General features: G+C 46.0%; 1 long non-coding RNA gene across 1 annotated transcript; it reads left to right on the top strand.

The window, feature by feature from the left end:
- The first annotated feature begins 733 nt into the window (after positions 1-733).
- On the top strand, positions 734-1774 carry LOC120713929. Its single transcript, XR_005691323.1, has 5 exons — positions 734-814; positions 879-1137; positions 1202-1451; positions 1515-1622; positions 1697-1774. It is a non-coding gene; the product is annotated as an uncharacterized LOC120713929 (long non-coding RNA).
- Positions 1775-17140: the final 15366 nt, after the last annotated feature.

Below are 17140 nucleotides of genomic sequence, written 5' to 3'. Positions count from 1 at the left end.
GCAGCCGGATCTGTTGGCAACCGATGCTGATGACTACAGCGTGACTAGATCACTCGAGGCATACCTGCTGTGGTTATTTGGGTACATCATGTTCAACAACTCACACGGGCACTGTGTGGATAGGGTGCTTCTGCCCTACGCACAGGAGATCACCGATGCAGATGAGGATTCTATACCATTATATAGTTGGGGTTCAGTGGTTCTTGCATGCATATATCGTGGACTCTGCAAGGCATCACGACAGAATGATAGGAATGCTGTCCTAACGGGGTGCCCAATTCTGCTACAGCTTTGGTCTTACGAGAGGATTGCTACGGGTCGTCCCATGATTGACCAGTCACCGTACACGCCGGATATGTACGGTGACATGGAGGACGACAGACCCACTATGGGGACTCTCTGGTACTCTCGACAGGTATGGACCCGATAAAAATTTATATTCTATGCGTACTATGGTCATACATTGTTCCCTCAATACCTTTCTTATGGATACATAATTTTTATTTTTGCAGAAAACATGGGCACATGTACAGACCCGGCGGTCTTATCCTGAGTTTGTTGCCGAATTTGATCGATTGACCCTAGAAGACATTGTGTGGGAGCCATACAGTCCTTCGGCTATAGCCGCACATGCACCGCTTGGGATATCTTCGGTGTGCACACAGGACCAAGGCCTATGGATGACTACTGCAGCTTTGGTGTACGACGTTGCAGTTGAGGCCCACTGCCCGGATAGAGTCATGAGGCAATTCGGTCGACGCCAGTCTTTTCCTGTGTCTTCAGCGTTGGATCGTGTTCAGCGCCACGATCATAGGTTAAAAAAATGTATGAGCACCCATGTACTAATAACGTGAAACAAATTTCTATTTAACTTGCAGTTTATCAAGGGCTGGACATCCTTTCTCGACAATGTGGGTCACTAGATTACAACCATGGGTGGCTGCGTGGGATGATGCAGACGAGCAGTTGGCTGAGGATACCGGTCCACACACTGAGCCTTCGTTTCGGGCGTACCTGACCTGGTACGAACCGAAGACTCGTTGCCGTTTGACATATGTTGACATGCATCCACAGCCGCCTGTTGCGACTTCGCAGGATCGCTATGCACGACACAGGGATGAGGCATTAGCTGGGGCGGTGAGTAAATGTTGACGGCATTTTCGATCTTTTAATATTTGTATACTAAGTTTTTTTGTTGTAGTTCGAGGCATGTAGGCTGCTTGAATTAGATTGCTCACTGAATGTAATGAGGATTCATGGCGGGTCTACGATGAGCGTGCCGGCACAACTCGAGGCCTGGACCACTCAACGTGATGGAGCCCGAGTTATCCTTCAGGCCTTTGGTACGCGGACGGAGTACGAGGATTCCTACGGATCGTCGCAAGCGTCGACGTCGGTTCCTTGTGGTCCCGCATGGCAGCAGCCTCCCTTATACCACCGACAGTACTAAGGTATGGTGTGATATTTACCGATCCGTATGTTTATATGCAGTATTTAAATACGACTCCACACAGGGTACGGGTACCCCGGTTCTCAGCCCTATGGAGGGCCAGGTGCCTCGCAAGGGGCTCCATTTCAAGGAACCCAGTTTACCTCTATGCCACATGCTGGAGGGACTTTAAGTAAATATGTGGTGCATAATTTTATTTGCTTATGTTTTATGGTCGAAGGCTCATATGTTATTATTTATACTCAGGATCACAACAGTTCACCGGAGCGGGGCCGTCTTCGTATCACCCTATGCCGTCACCAGGAGGATATGAAGGAGCTTCTTCCTATCCACCACCACCACCTCCTCCAACACAGGGTACGTACAATAATTTGTACGGAATTGCATTCACCTTTTGAATGTTGCTTAATTTTTTTTTGTGATCTGTAGGGTGGTCTGAAGACAACGCCGCGGCCTCCTTGGAGGAGTTTACACGGTTGTTTGCTACGCCTGCCCAGGACGATGATCCCAGCTTGCATACACCTCTGGCTCAGTTACGCCGTCCTGCCAGAGACGTGAGGCCACCAGAACGTCATAGCTACCCTACAGATCACGTACACGCACAACGTAAGAGAGGTCGGAATGGTAGGGGTGGTTAGTTGTTTGCACTTGTTTCTCCGGCGGCATTATGGACTGTTTCGACTGTTCGGATTATGGTTGTTTATGATTGTGGTAGTTTACTTGTCATTTGTTTCTATAGATACTATTGATGTGAACTTGTTATGTTTGGGGGTTCCATAATGCTCGTTAAATAAGGGAAGTTCTTGCGATTTTTTTCCGTGATTTAATGAAGGACAAGTTAGGTGCGGTAGGAGTTAGCGGCCGAGATCCCGCCGACGATGAGGACGACTACACGTTCGAATAGCTCAAAATAGGAACTATAGTGTATCTAGCTGCGAGTACGAGATCACAAGTTGCCACTGCTCAGCACGGCGATCACGGAATTCCCAAATATCGCATTTTTTGCCCAGACATATGTGACCCAATAGCAGTGCACTTCCACCATTTCAAAAAGATGTGAAAACACGGCAACCACTCCAGTTTTTTTCATAATGGCGGCTAGGGCTGGCTTTTTTTCTGAATTTTTAGGCTCAAATCACAAAGGGAATGGTGGCATACGGCGGAGGAGGGGCCCCTGTCGCCCCCCAACGGGCGACAGGCCCCTGTCGCCCCCCAACGGGCGACAGGCCCCTGTCGCCTATTGGGGGGGGCGACAGGCCCCTTTTTTTTCTCCAGGGACTTCGTTGCAAATTTGAAAAAAAAATTACACTTTGGGCCTGTCGCTCTATGGGAGAGCGACCGGGGTATATTTTTGAAATTTTCCAAAACGGACATATATTTTTGAAATTCTATTTTTTTTAAATATAAAAAAGAAAAAACCGCACAGTTGTGTTAGCGAGGGAATTCCCTGGTGACGAGCAGCCCAAAGTAGGCCCAGGAAGGTCGACGGCCACCTCCAAGAGCATGGATCCCAGCGTTCACCCGCATCTACGGAGAGGCCAAGCAGAAGACGCATGTCTTCTCCCTCTTGTCCGACGCAGCAGGCTTGTGAACGTTTCCGCCCAGCAAATTCAAACTCCATGGGCTCAAAAGTCTTGGGCATGGGGCGTGGTGCAGGTGAAGTGACCTGCACAGTGGCTCTGTCAGGTGAAAGCACGGGCTGAGAAGGTGTGCTGTCCGGTGGGTGTTTAGTTGCCCTCCGTAAAATTTTTGAAAATGTATTTTTCTACATTTAAAGTACTAAATATAAACTAATCACAAAAATAATTATAGAATTCGTCTGTAAACCGCGAGACGAATCTAATGAGCCTAATTAATCCGTCATTAGAGGCTGTTTACTGTAGCATTACTGTATCAATTTGGCATCTGATTACATCCTAATTAGGTTCATTAGGTTTGTCTTGCTATTTACAAACAGCAGTCGCAATGCGTTTTTTATTTCATCTAGATTTAAGTCTCCATACAAATACCGGAAATTTTTTTTGAAATTTAAAATTTTATAACTAAACACGGGCCAAGCCTGACAGGTCCGAGGCGCGCCTGTAGCATGGTGCTGCTCCAGGACACCACGCACAGGCGAGCAGCGACCAAAACGAAGCGGCAACTTTAGCGACATGCTCCCGGCGGTTACAGGAACAGTCCTCACCATGGGCATGGCGCCGTCCCCGCCATGAACAGCCCTGGAGGATGAACACGAACCCCATGGTCCCTTCCTCTGAGACGACCCAAGCGTCTGACCACGTGATCTAAATGGCGGACCCCATCCTGGTCCAAGCTGCGGATCAGCACTAGACCCAGCGCCATCATCAAATCTTGTTCTTTTTGGCCATGGTTTCGAATGACAACGCTGCTCAAAACCAGGGTACTCATCTTCATCATTGTCAAAGTTATCAGGTGGAGTTCCATCATCAGAAGAATCGCTTGATAGATTCCAATCCTGAAGTTCCACTATACGGATATGAACTCTGTACCACAACCCATCATGCTTCGAGTGAATGATCTCATGGGGACGCAAGAATAATCCAGTCTCCACATATTGTTCTGGAGGCTCCTGGATGAATATCATTTTCTCTTGAGGTACTAGATCAGGGTGAATGCACCAAGCACACACAAAGAACTTCTTCCGATCATCCCCAACCAATTCAGGTGGTGCCTCGACCAAATCAGAGCAAGAAGTGTCAAGTAAAATTGTGGCAGTGGTAATGTTTCTAGCATGGGCTGGAATCCCCCGGAACTCAATCAGAACTCGAAAACGCAGGGATGCGAAAGAGGCCATGGCTTGCCTACGCCATCTCTTCCAAATCAACTGAAACGGAGCCTTAGCAGGGTAATGAGCATGCAAAATTCTATCCGCAACTGCCGCTGATGTAAATTCAACTAAGAAATCTTCTGGCTCGAAACGATAGACAGTGTACTCCGCATGCTGGACCGAGAAGAATTCCTCAAGAAGCATACCAACCTGAAGCGGGGAGACGGCAGGGCGGATGCCACCCACCAACGCGACCAGGGCGCACGACGCGGGTCTAGCTTCGGTTGCATCAATCTCCTGCGAGCGCGGCACCACGCACAGCTCGGACCGCGGGCGGCGAGATGGGTCCCCGAACGGCTTGGGGGAGGGCGGCGGCGACGGCGGCGGGGAAGAGGGGCCTTCCTCACGATGTGGAGACGGGGCGCACACCTCCGGCAGCGAGGGGGCACGACCTGTAGATTGCGACCTTGCAGACCGCGTGGCGTCGGAGGGTGGTGAGCGACCACGGCGAGAAGGACCCGCACCATGAGAAGTGGCGGCGGCGGCGGCGAACGGCACCCATCGGGCGGGGAGGGGCAGCGTTCCGTGCGGGCAGTGGCCGCCCCGCGCCACCCCGGAAAGCACGACTTCGCTTGCAGACCCGCGCCTGATAGCCCTCCTGAACACATTTGAGGTAGTGGGAATGATCTCTGGCAAGGCAGTTGAAACAGCGACCCACGAGGTCGGACAGGACAGGGCGAGGAGGGGGCCTCTGATGCCGAACGCGCCGCCAGTGCCGGCAAACCTCGACCCAACCATCATCTCTATCGACAGAGGGGTGAGCGATGTCAGTGGAGAATACTGAGGGGGGGGGGGGACGCCGATCCTCCACCATGTGCCCAACGGGAGCACGCCGAGCATCCGCCATGAACCCCACGGAGGCGCGCCTGGCGTCCGCCATGAAGCCGTGGGGATTCGGCGAGGGGGGGATGGCCATGGGGGATACGACCTGCTTGCCCTTCCACCGAGCCAAGGACGACCGCGGAGAATCACCATCACTCGACGATGCTGAGAACTGCAGCCAAGATGGTGTGCAGTCCGTCCTTGGAGGAGCAGATCCAGGAGAAGGAGGAGCAGGAGAGGAGATCTGCCCAGCGGTGGGGGAGATCCGGCAGTTCGCCAGGTCAGCCGCCACAGCAGCTGCAGCCAGCGGGGGAGGTCCGACAATGGGGCTTGGTCCCCATCAGCATCCTGCTCCATCTCGTGGTCCGACATTGGAACTGGAGCAAGGGCGAGGTGGTGGTGGACGCCGGGGCCGGATCAGCCGCCGGCAGGCAATGGGGTCGCCGGGGCCGGAGTGGCCGACAACAGTTGGGGGCAGTGGCCGCCGGGACCGGAGTGGTCACCGGCGGGGGCTCTCTCAGCTAGAGCGAGCAACTAGAGAGAGAGAGAGCGCGAGAAAGACCGCTTTGGGGGTTTTGACCCAGCTGAAGTTCTTTGATTTCCTGTTTAGAGTTACAAGGTCTATTTTGTTTTGTTAAGGCAACGTTTCATCAAGAACTATACTAGTAATACATAATTAAAGATGAGCAATAATCTATATAATTCCTGAAATATTGATATATGTCTACATAATCAAGTGAACTATGAAACGGGGTATTGAGCACCCCAAACTATCCAAAATCGTTTAAACAACCTCCTAGGCAGTTTTGCGTAGCTGTTTTTCTTATATGGCGCGGTCATGGGCAATTTTGTGTTTGTGAGAGCATCTCCAAAAGTTTGTGAAAGGATCGAGGCCCAAGAAGGGGGGTTTGAATTGGGACTTTTTCGAATTTCTACCAAGTCCTTAACCTAGACTAGTATTGCCTAATTTACAGATTTGAGACCTGTCAACTAGAGCACACTAGCATGGGGTTCTTAGGTAGGTAAACACACTAATATGCTCATCTTTGCCTAGATAAACGCACACTAGTATGATCAAATCCTAAACAAAGATTCACATTACCATGCAAAATATCCTAGTCAAACTATAAGCAAACAAGAGCAAGAGCAAGAACTCAAGGATTTAATTGCTTGAAGTAAATGCAAAGGACACGAGACAACCGGATTTTTTTTCGTGGTATCGAGGAGTTGACGCTCCCCCTAATCCACGTTGGAGCACCCACACAAGGGTAACGCTCCCTTACTTCACCAAGGAGCAAGTGATCACTAAGAATGCTCCTTCTCCATCTCCGGAACGGCGTGCTTCACACCGTGTACAAGCTTTTTGTCTTGGGGCTCCCACAAACTCCAAGAGCTCACCAAGAACCTCCCGATCACCAAGACCGTCTAGGTGCCGTCAAATACCAAGAGTAACAAGCTCCTAAGCCTTCACTTGACCTACACTTAGTTGGTCCTAGCTCAAGCACACCTGCTACACTTGCAAAGGTTGAATTCTTCAAGGTTGGAACACAATTAATGCTCTAAATCTTCATCTCAATGCTCAAAGCACTCTCTTCACTTCTCAAGGGTGGCCTCAGGTATTCAATGCATCAAAGGCAGCCTAAATGAGCCAGGGGGTGCCCTTATATAGAGTGGAGAGGGTTACATAGCCGTTGGAAGTCCACTGCAGAAAAATCGTGACCATCGGAAGAACCGACGGGGTTGAAGTTGATGGCGTCGGTTCAACTGGTCTCTCTGTGTCCAAATAATAGTCGTTGGGGTCCTGACACAGTATCCAGGCTTGCGTCATTGCATCGGTGCTTGCTCCGAAGGGGCGTCAGTTCAACCGGTGCTGAAGAGGTTCTCTAATCCACTCGAGCAAGCTCTCTGGAACATACTACATCCAATGCACCGATGGTTGTTTCTGAAGCGTCGGTTCAACCGGTGCTGGAGAGGCGAGTTGAAGTCCACCAAACATGTTCTCTGGAACATAGTATTCCAAATGCACAGGTGCTTATCATGGGACCATCGGTTCAACCAGTGCTAGAGAGTATGTTGACTTAATTCCTGCTTGCATCCAAAGGATATAGGCCGACAGGGGCGTCGGATCTTCCGCCAAGCGTCGGATGCACCGATGCTAAGGCATCGGTTAAACCAGTGCTGTTGATTTTCTTGTTTTGCAGCTGAATTAACTTGGATTTGATTTCTACTTCGATTGTTTCTTCTTCCAAGTGTTGTGTTGACTCCTTTTGACTATCTTGAGCTGTTTTTGAGCAAGTGTGCAAGATTTCTAAGGCCAACTCAATTTTGGTCAAGCTACTAACTCAAGAACCCCTCTTAATAGTACAGTTGAGAACTAAAAACTATAAAACCTAGCTAACTCAAGTGTCGTTCATCTCCTTGTGACACTTGAGACTAGAAAGGTCCTTAATCTTTGAAATTGAGTCATTGACACGCATATTTGATTTGAATTGAGGGGTCTCCTTTCATATTTCATATGAGACTAATCCAAACATTGATTTTTCTTTCAAAACACATGTTAGTCGCATATGGTTGTCATTAGTCATTGAAACTTACCATTAGCATCTATCGACCTAGATGCGCTTCAATCTCCCCCTTTTTGGTGATTGATGATAACACAAAGTAGAGATACAAATATATGAAATTGAAAGCGATAAACAAGCATGCATTACTTGAAATAAAGCACATATAGGGACATGTCAACACAGAGCATACACAATATCCAAATAACATGTCCATACATAAAATCCATGAAGATCCAAAACACGCCACAAACCACCAAAGCTCCCCCTATCTCTACTCCCCCTATCTATCTCCCCCTTTGGCAACAAAGCACCAAAAAGGAAGGCAATCTAATCCTAGGCTGGAGAAGGAGGAGTCTTCATGCTCGGTCCGGTGGAGAACTGTGTGGCAGAGTCGTCGTCGACGTCGTCGTCCGTCCAGTCGTCATCAGCTGAAGAGGACTTCTGCGCGATCGGAGTCGTCGGAGCAGCAAAAGTAGCTGGAGTAGAAGTGAGTCCGTCGGAGGGGCAGACGTGATGGGAGTCGAGTCTGGCAGTGTAGGACGAACAGCAGATGGACGAAGCACCTCAGGCTGAGAAGGTGACTTGAAAGAGAGCGACTGAGCTGACGGGTGCTGAAGCTGGTGTAGGACTTGCTGCTGTCTAAGGAACTCAGCTTGCTGCTCGGCTGTCCAGACACTCGGCTGAGGAGCAGGAGCAGGAGAAGGAGCTGGGCTGGCAAACACACCGGTCTGAAGAAGTGGAGACATCGAGAAAGATGCCAGGGGTGTCTGCCGATGGAGCAGGAGCAGTAGGGTCGAACTGGAGCTGTTGATGGGCGGCGACGGCGGTTCGGTTTGGGAAAAGGAGGCGCGTACCGCTGACGAGTGGGGCCCGCAAAGGATAAAGATGAGTTTGAGTGCGCGGGCCCGCAAACCCTAAGAGGCATCGGAATGACCGAAGGTGCAGAAGATATAGCATCGGTGCAACCATCGGTGTAAGTTTGACCTAGATCTGAAAGAGTTTGAACGAGGTCAACAGAGGGGCATCAGAAGATCCGCCACGGGGGCACTGGAATATCGGATGGGCATCGGTGCAAAAGCCGGAGAAATGCCCAGAGACACTGTAAGGGCCAAAGTTCCACGCAGTAGCACCAGAAGAACCGCTGAAGAGGCATCGGTTCATCCATCAACCATTGGATGCACCGGTGGCCGTCAGTGTAACGGTCGGAGTTTGTTCCAGAGACGATGCAGAAACCAAGCCACAAGGAGTTAAGCACCGGTTGAACCGATGCAGGGGAAAACAGGGCGTCGGTTTAACCGGTGGTTAAGAATTTTTTTTGCTGAACTACAAACTCTACTTCTGATCCAAATTTCCAAAACCAAAGCATAAACACTCAATTTGGACCATTTTCGAGAGACAACCTCACCCCTCAAACACTCATACTTAGTACTCGCAAGCTTTTACATAAATATAGGCAAATTAAGATCTAAGCGAGGTTTAACACACAAAAACCAAATGTATGAGCCACTTTGCCTATGAACTTAGAGATTGAAACTTTAAGTTCGATAGGACGTGGCTCAATAGGCATGAAAGAGCAACATTGATCTTATTACCCTTGTAGAGTTGATATATCATATTTAGCATGAATATCTTTCTCGAAGTGTGATTTGCTCCCTTGTGATGCTACTAACGTGATGCAATGCTAATGCAATGCGATAAATTAAATATGGATGTATTCTATATGACTAGCACAATGCATTGTAAGAATTTAAATCTATCTTATCAAGTTTGAACCCTTGGTAAGCTTCTTCATGATGAACCATTCTTCATGCCATGAGCGAAACCAAGACCACCGGCTCATGCAAGACCCATGTTCATCACTATATTAACAAGGTTAGACAAGCTCCTAGCATATGTACATATGAAATGCATCTAAATGACAAGGCAATTACATGACGTTAGAAGCATCTAGAACGTTAAGCTCAATTCGCAACCTACAAAAGGTGCTCTCATCTAGAGGTTTTGTGAAGATATCCGCCAATTGATCTTCGGAACGAACACCACAAAGTAGTACATCATTCCTTGCAATATGATCTCTTAGAAAGTGATGGTGAATATCTATGTGCTTGGTACGAGAGTGTTGAACAGGGTTATTAGCAATTTTAACGGCATTCTCGTTATCACAAAGGAGCGGGATCCTATCTAATACAACACCATAGTCCAAGAGGCTTTACTTCATGTAGAGGATTTGAGCACAACAAGCCCCGGCGGCAATGTATTCCACCTCCGTGGTTGACAAGGCCACGAAATTTTGTTTCTTTGACGACCAAGAGACTAAGGAATGCCCTAGCAAGTGGCACCCACCCAAAGTACTCTTGCGATCCACACGACATCTGACAAAGTCTGAATCTGAGTATCCCAAGAGTGTAAAACTAGCGCCTTTGGGGTACCACAAGCCTATGCTAGGCGTATGCTTGAGATATCTAAGGATCCGCTTAACGGCACTAAGGTGTGATTCCTTAGGATTAGCTTGAAAGCGAGCACACATGCATACACTAAACATGATATCGGGCCTAGATGCGGTTAGGTAAAGAAGTGACCCAATCATAGAACGATAGAGAGTTTGGTCAACCGATTTACCTCCCTCATCCAAGTGAAGATATCCATTAGTTGGCATTGGAGTCTTGATCGGCTCGCAATCATCCATCTTGAATTTCTTGAGAATATCCTTAGTATACTTTTCTTGATGGATGAATGTCTCTCACCGATCATGGACATCTCAAATTACCTAGCCATCATTTCTCCAAATTCTTTGCAAAGAGTGGGGTTAGTTGAACCAAAAATGATATCATCAACATAGATTTGACATACGAATAGCTCTTCATTGATGATTCTTGTGAATAAAGTTGTATCCACCCTCCCAATCTTGAAGTCCTTGTTGAGGAGGAAGTCACGAAGGCGTTCATACCAAGCCCTTGGCGCTTGCTTGAGCCCATAGAGCGCCTTGTGCAACCTATAAACATGATTAGGATATTTAGGGTCCTCAAACCCGGGAGGTTGTTCAACAAAAACCAACTCATTAATAAAGCCATTTAAGAACGCACTCTTCACATCCATTTGAAAGAGTTTCATGTTATGATGTGAAGCGTACGCTAAAAGGATACGAATGGCTTCAAGTCTTGCAACGGGGGCAAATGTTTCACCAAAGTCCAACCCTTCAACTTGTGCAAAGCCCTTTGCCACAAGTCTTGCCTTGTTGCGAACCACCACACCATGCTCATCTTGTTTGTTGCGGAAGACCCACTTAGTGCCAATGACATTCTTGTCTTGAGAACGTTCTTCAAGAACCCAAACTTCATTGCGGGTGAAGTTATTGAGCTCTTCTTGCCTGGCCATCACCCAATCCGGGTCCTCAAGAGCCTCATCTATATTTGTGGGTTCCAAGCAAGAAACAAACGAGTAATGTTCATAAAAAGAGGCATATTGACGTCTACGAGTTTTTACTCCACTGGAGGGGTAACCCATGACCAAGTCAATAGGATGATTCTTTGAAGTTCTTTTGAGCCTTTCTTGTGATTGAGACGATGAATCTTCTAGTGGTTCGACATCTTGGGCTTGTTCACTTCTGATGTGGGTGTCATCAAATGGAAGTTGTTCTTCAACCACTTGTTCATCTTAGGTATCATGAGGAGGATGTGAGGCGCCATCTTCTTCATCGTATGACTCATAATGGTGATGTGATGGTGTACTCTTTTCTTCATCCTTGGAGTCATCCTTGGAAGTGGCTTCAACTTGAGTAGATGAAGTTTGTATCTCCTCAACTTCCTCCTTTGGCTTGACTTGCCCAATGGCTATGTTCTTCATGACTTCCCTTAGTGGTTCATCACCTACATCATCACAAGAAAACTCTTCTCCTTGGGAGCCATTAGTCTCATCAAACTCCACATCACAAGTTTCTTCAATTATGCATGTGGCATTATTGAGTACTCGATATGCTTTGGAGTTTGATGAATAACCAACAAGAAAACCAACATCACATCTACTTTCAAACTTGCCTAGGTGCTTCCTTTTCTTGTAGATATAGCATTTGCAACCGAAGACCCAGAAGCATGAGATGTTGGGCTTCCTCCTAATGAGAAGTTCATAGGGCATCTTCTTCAAGAAGCGGTGGAGATAGACCCAGTTGGATAGCTAGATCAGCCTTGGGCTCTTCCGGACTTTGGTCCGGGTCTTCAGTCAGTATAGCGGCATTCACTTGAGCTTCTTGATCACCTCCTTCGGATTCCGGGATCAGCTCGTACGTCCCGTCCGCTAGAACAGTCGTATCTATATGTGATGCAAGAAATAATATTACAATCACTCACAATTCACGATAAAATTGTGGTCTAACAAATAGCAATCATAACTTAGCATAGGGGCAATCGTTTATAGAGTAGTTCTAATCTTAACTTTATTTCATAAAATGAACTAGATGGCAGTTTTTAAAATCGAAATGAAATGCATGAAGTACTTTGACTATTTTAAATCATAAGCTAAGAACATATTATGCAGCTACAAAATTTATACAAGGTAGTACATCTAACAAAAAAACTTACAATAAAAAGTTTAGCTAAAAATAGTAAGGCATGAATACATGAAAAATACACCAAACCGATTTTGTTTAAACAAAGATGAATTTCCATAGAATAAACTACAATATTTATGAAGCTCAAAATTTCTCAGAACATGTTTCATATACTTATGAACGTCCTATAAATTTTTCAGAATTTATCTAGGCACAAAACAGAAATAATAATTTTGACAAAATTAAACTACATAGAGTAAAACTAATTAGTACAGAAGGTTCTATAGTGTTTCGGGTTCTAAAATTTTAAAAAAATAGATATATGACCAAAATAGAGTTCCACAAATTTTCTCAAAATTTTATAATCAAGGAAACTATTTACCATAATTAAAGCTTACTTAATAAGCATTAAATCAAAGATATAGTTAAACAGGTCTAAAATTTCTTAAACTTTCGTAACAGCAAGGTTTTAGTGACATGCATACATGGAAAAAGTTTCACCCTCAGACCTTTACTATTTCTACCAGCATAAATATATTACTAAAACTAGTAGATTTAGGAATCTTGAAACTTTGACCCAGTTAAAGATGTCAAAAAGGGTTCAAATTTTTACCAAGCACTAGTGACACTACAAGACATATTCTAGCCAAAAACAACATAAAGTTACTAAGCACAACTCCTAGAACAATTAAAGCCTATTTATTATATTCTTTTTCTTGGATTAAAATAAATACCAAAACTGAAGATGTGTATGTAACAAAAGTTGTAGGCCTTGTAACAGGGATTCCAAAACATTTGAGTTTGTATTTTTTCTGATATTTCTAAGAATTTCTAGGCATTTTCAAAGTTCAGCCTAGAAACAAATGAGAAAGGACTGAAATATTGCAGCTAGGCCCCTAGAAAGAAAAATATGTTTGCAATGTAGTCCCTGGCTCGCCTGAGAAGAAGACAGGGAGGGAATCGGCGGCGTTCCGGCTTGGGAACTCACCGGCGGTGAGCTAGAGGTGGCTAGGGAGCACGAGGAGGTCAAGGTGCATCGATGGGTGGGTTTGGTGAGGACTGGGGTGGCTGGCTGGGTGCTTTCCCACGGCGAGGTGCGGCGGCGGCTCGGACTGCTCGCCGGCGGCCGTGCTGCGGTGGTGGGATGGGGGTGTGGAGAGGTCTGGGAGCTGCGCGACGTTCGGGCGGAGCTAAAGGCGGGGTTGGCGCGGGCAGAGGAGATCTGGAGGGGCGGACCCGCGGTGGCGTCGAGCTTGCCGGAGATGAGGAGGAGGGCGGTGGTGCTCGGAGTGCCTGGAGCGCGAGACCGGAGGGGTGCGAGGGGCGGAATGGAAGGACGAGGATGAGGCCGTGCTCGTGCGCGCGCTAGAGAAGGGAAAACCGGGCTCTTCCCCGAGTTGCCACGGCGGCGGCGAGGTGGCGGCCGCGGAGTTGGCCGGGGCAGCGTGGCGAGGGGAGGATTGCTCCAGCGCGGGTGGGAGTGGGTCCAAGGGGTCGCGGGGGCACCGCGTGTGGCGGTGGGGTAGCAGGAGGTGGCCTCCCGGCCCTCCTGAGCGGCGGCAGCGCCGCTCTACCCGGCGGCAGAGGAAGCAGGGAGGGAGAGAGGAGGGAGAAGATGACTGGACCTGTTTGTAATTTCTGAAAAATTCAGGGATCCTACTGTAAAACAAAACTAACTCCTAAACTAGGGCTCAAATGAAAAAGTGCCCAACATGAAAGTTGTTCAACTTTTCAAGATCTACAACTTTGGTGTTATGCAAAAATTGATTTGATCAAAGGTTAAAGAGTTATTTTGAAAACATAGGAAGGATTTTGAATTTAATGGACTTTTGTCTTTTCCAAAGCAATTTCACCTTAAATTTAGACTGAAATGTAAAATTTTCTACCAAATAATGATTGCACTGGATTTTGCAAATTACAAGATAATAGAGATTACCGCCAAGACTTTTGTAGGTGGTTGGCCTAAAGAGATCTATGTGTAGTAGCTCCAAGCTTCTTGATGTTGACAAATTGCTTCCCGGCTTGACAAGCACTACACAATTTATTTTTGTTAAATGTAACATCTTTGACACCAACCACCATACCTCGTTTGAAGGCCTTATTGAGTTGGCTCATTCCAATATGAGCAATACGGCGATGCCAAAGCCAACCCATGGAGTTCTTGGAGAAAAGACATGTCGCCAAACTTGCATCATTAGATGAGAAATCAACAAGTTAAATGTTACCATGTCGAAATCATTTGAATATTAAGCTCTTGTCCTTCTTGCTTGTCACTATAACTTCACTGTCACTAAAGGTGCATATTAGTCCTAAATCACAAAGTTGAGCAATAGATAACAAATTGAAACTAACCGACTCAACAAGCAACATATTAGAGATAGAAAGATCCTTGGTTATGGCTACCTTACCCAAACCTACCACTTTTCCTTTTTAGTTATCACCAAAGGTGACATGTTCATGATCGCCCACATCTTCATCTAGTGAGGTGAACATCTTTACATAGCTGGTCATGTGTTGTGTACATCCGCTATCAAGCACCCAATACTTTCCACCGGCTTTGTTACACCTACACACAAATGAATCATTTTTGAGGTTTGGAAACCCAAGCAAGTTTGCTTCCTTTGACATGAGTTAATAAAGCTTTAGGAACACATAGTTGACGTGGTAGCTTTTCCTTCATTTGAGTGCCAATGAACTTTTTCTCAACCTTGTCACTTTTAAGCTTGCTTAACAAGAAATGATGTTCATTGAATTGAGACTTATAGTTAGGAGGCAAGGTAGGAGGTGGGCGAGTAGGAATTGGACACTCCCTTGTATGATACCCGGTGATGTGACAATGTTGGAAAAATGAGCCAAGTTCCTTGTTGAAGCATGCCTTTAGTTCCGGAGACTTGGGACAATTTTCCGGAGGCTTGAGAAATGATCCAAGTCTATTTGTTCCAAAGTGCCTTGCATTGTGGAAGAGAATCTCCTTGTGCAAGTATTCTTCACTTGTCACATTGAACATGCACTTGGTCATGCCTTCAAGTTCCTTCTCAAGTTGTTTCTCCCTATTATGGTTAGTCTTTGAACAAGAAAGTGAAGTATGATGACAAGTAGTAGGGTGACACAACTCTACAAGATCATCACAAGAAGTAGATATATTGACTTTGATTGCTTCCTTTTGAGTTTCTTTTAGTTCTTCATCCAAAGCATCAAAGGCAAGGTCAAGTTCTTGATACTTCATATTTAAGTTGGCATAATCAAGCTTAAGTTTCTTGTTGCATGAAGTAAGGGACTTATTAAGCACAACTACTTCATCATGTTTAACATTTAATTCATTGTGCTTAGTAAGTAACTTGTCATACTCCTCTCTAAATTGCTTGCTAGAAATAATGCATGCATCATGAGTTTCTACTACCTCTTGGTGTCTAACAAGCAACTCATCATTTGAGGCATTAAGCTTGGCATATTCAATTTCAAGAGATTTACATTTAGATTTGTACTTCTTGATCACTTGTTAGTACTCATCTAGGATGATTTGCACTTCATTAGGAGATAAACCATGTTCACTTTCATCACTAGAGGAGTCTTCATCATCACTCATCTTGGAGTTACCTCTTGCCATGAGACACATGGGTGGTGGAGGTAGGGGTGGCTCATTATCATCACCATCGTACATGGCAATCCCCACTATCTTCTTCTTGGAATTATCATCACTTGAATCATCACTTGAGGATTCACCATCGGTGATCCACTCTTCAAGAAAAGCCTTGATATCTTCCTATCTCTTGAAAGATTTTTTCTTCTTGAAGTCCTTCTTGGCTTGTGGAGGATCAACTTCTCCCAAGTGGAACATCTCATGAGACCGAATTCTTCCAACCACTTCACCCACTTCTAGCTTTGAAAGATCTTTTTCATAGAGCAATGAGGTGACAATGTTGTACTTGGGCTTGTGAAGTGAGTGAAGAATCTTTCGAATGATGTCACTATTAGACAAAAGAGAAATTTCAAGAGCATTAATGTCCCCAGCAAGTACATTCAATCTAGCATACATTTGCTCAACTAACTCATTGGGGAATATTTTGAAATCATTGAGTTTTTCCTTAAGCACTTGATACTTCTCCTCATGAAGCTTTGTAGACCCAACATGAATAGTCTCAAGCTCTTTCCAAATTTCGTGAGCAGTTTTCTTGCTATGAACACGAGCGAATATCTCCTCACTGAGAGCATCAAACAAAGTATTTTTGGCTCTAACATGGTATTTGATTTAATCTTCATTCCAAGCACCAACAATGGGTTTTACGGTGACCTCCATTAGACACCATCGGTAAGTAGATAACACGACAAAGATGCACAAATAAAACGTCTGCAGGAAAAAAAAGAGACAACCTCAAAACCGATCGAAGATAGCTCCCGAGGTCCGAGGGACCTCCCATGGACAAAACCGCCGAGCGGTGGACAATGGTGAACAGCATGCCGGCAGATGGCCGCACCTGGTGAAAGCCTAACCCACGCTCTGCAGGCCCAGATTGGTCCAGCCCAAGAGTTTTGGCGTGCGTGATCATCCACCTACATGTGGTGCGTTTATCAATCTCGAGAAAGATTTGCCGGTTCAGTCTTTAAAAACGTTCATAGGAATAGAGTTGTGTAGTTGTTCATAAGGGTGTGAGTATGTGTGTATTGTGAGTGTCTAAGTTGCATTATGTAATTTTAAAAAAGTCTAAATTACTCCTCTAAACTATAGAAAAATTGCATGTGGTGCGTGAATATGAGAGAGGAGGGGAGAGGAAGACTCATTCACGTATGAACAAATCACTCTGTCCCAACTAATTAAGCTTTCCCCGTGCTGAATTCGATCTCTACCATTTCTCCTTCTTGCTCCTATCCTGAATTCTGTGCTTCCATCCCTTCCCCGCTACCTGCTGCTAACA

Source organism: Panicum virgatum, chromosome 6K, assembly GCF_016808335.1.
Source record: "Panicum virgatum strain AP13 chromosome 6K, P.virgatum_v5, whole genome shotgun sequence".
Lineage (NCBI taxonomy): Eukaryota > Viridiplantae > Streptophyta > Magnoliopsida > Poales > Poaceae > Panicum > Panicum virgatum.
Note: the sequence above shows the minus strand (reverse complement) of the source record. Positions and strands in the feature narration are given on the sequence as shown.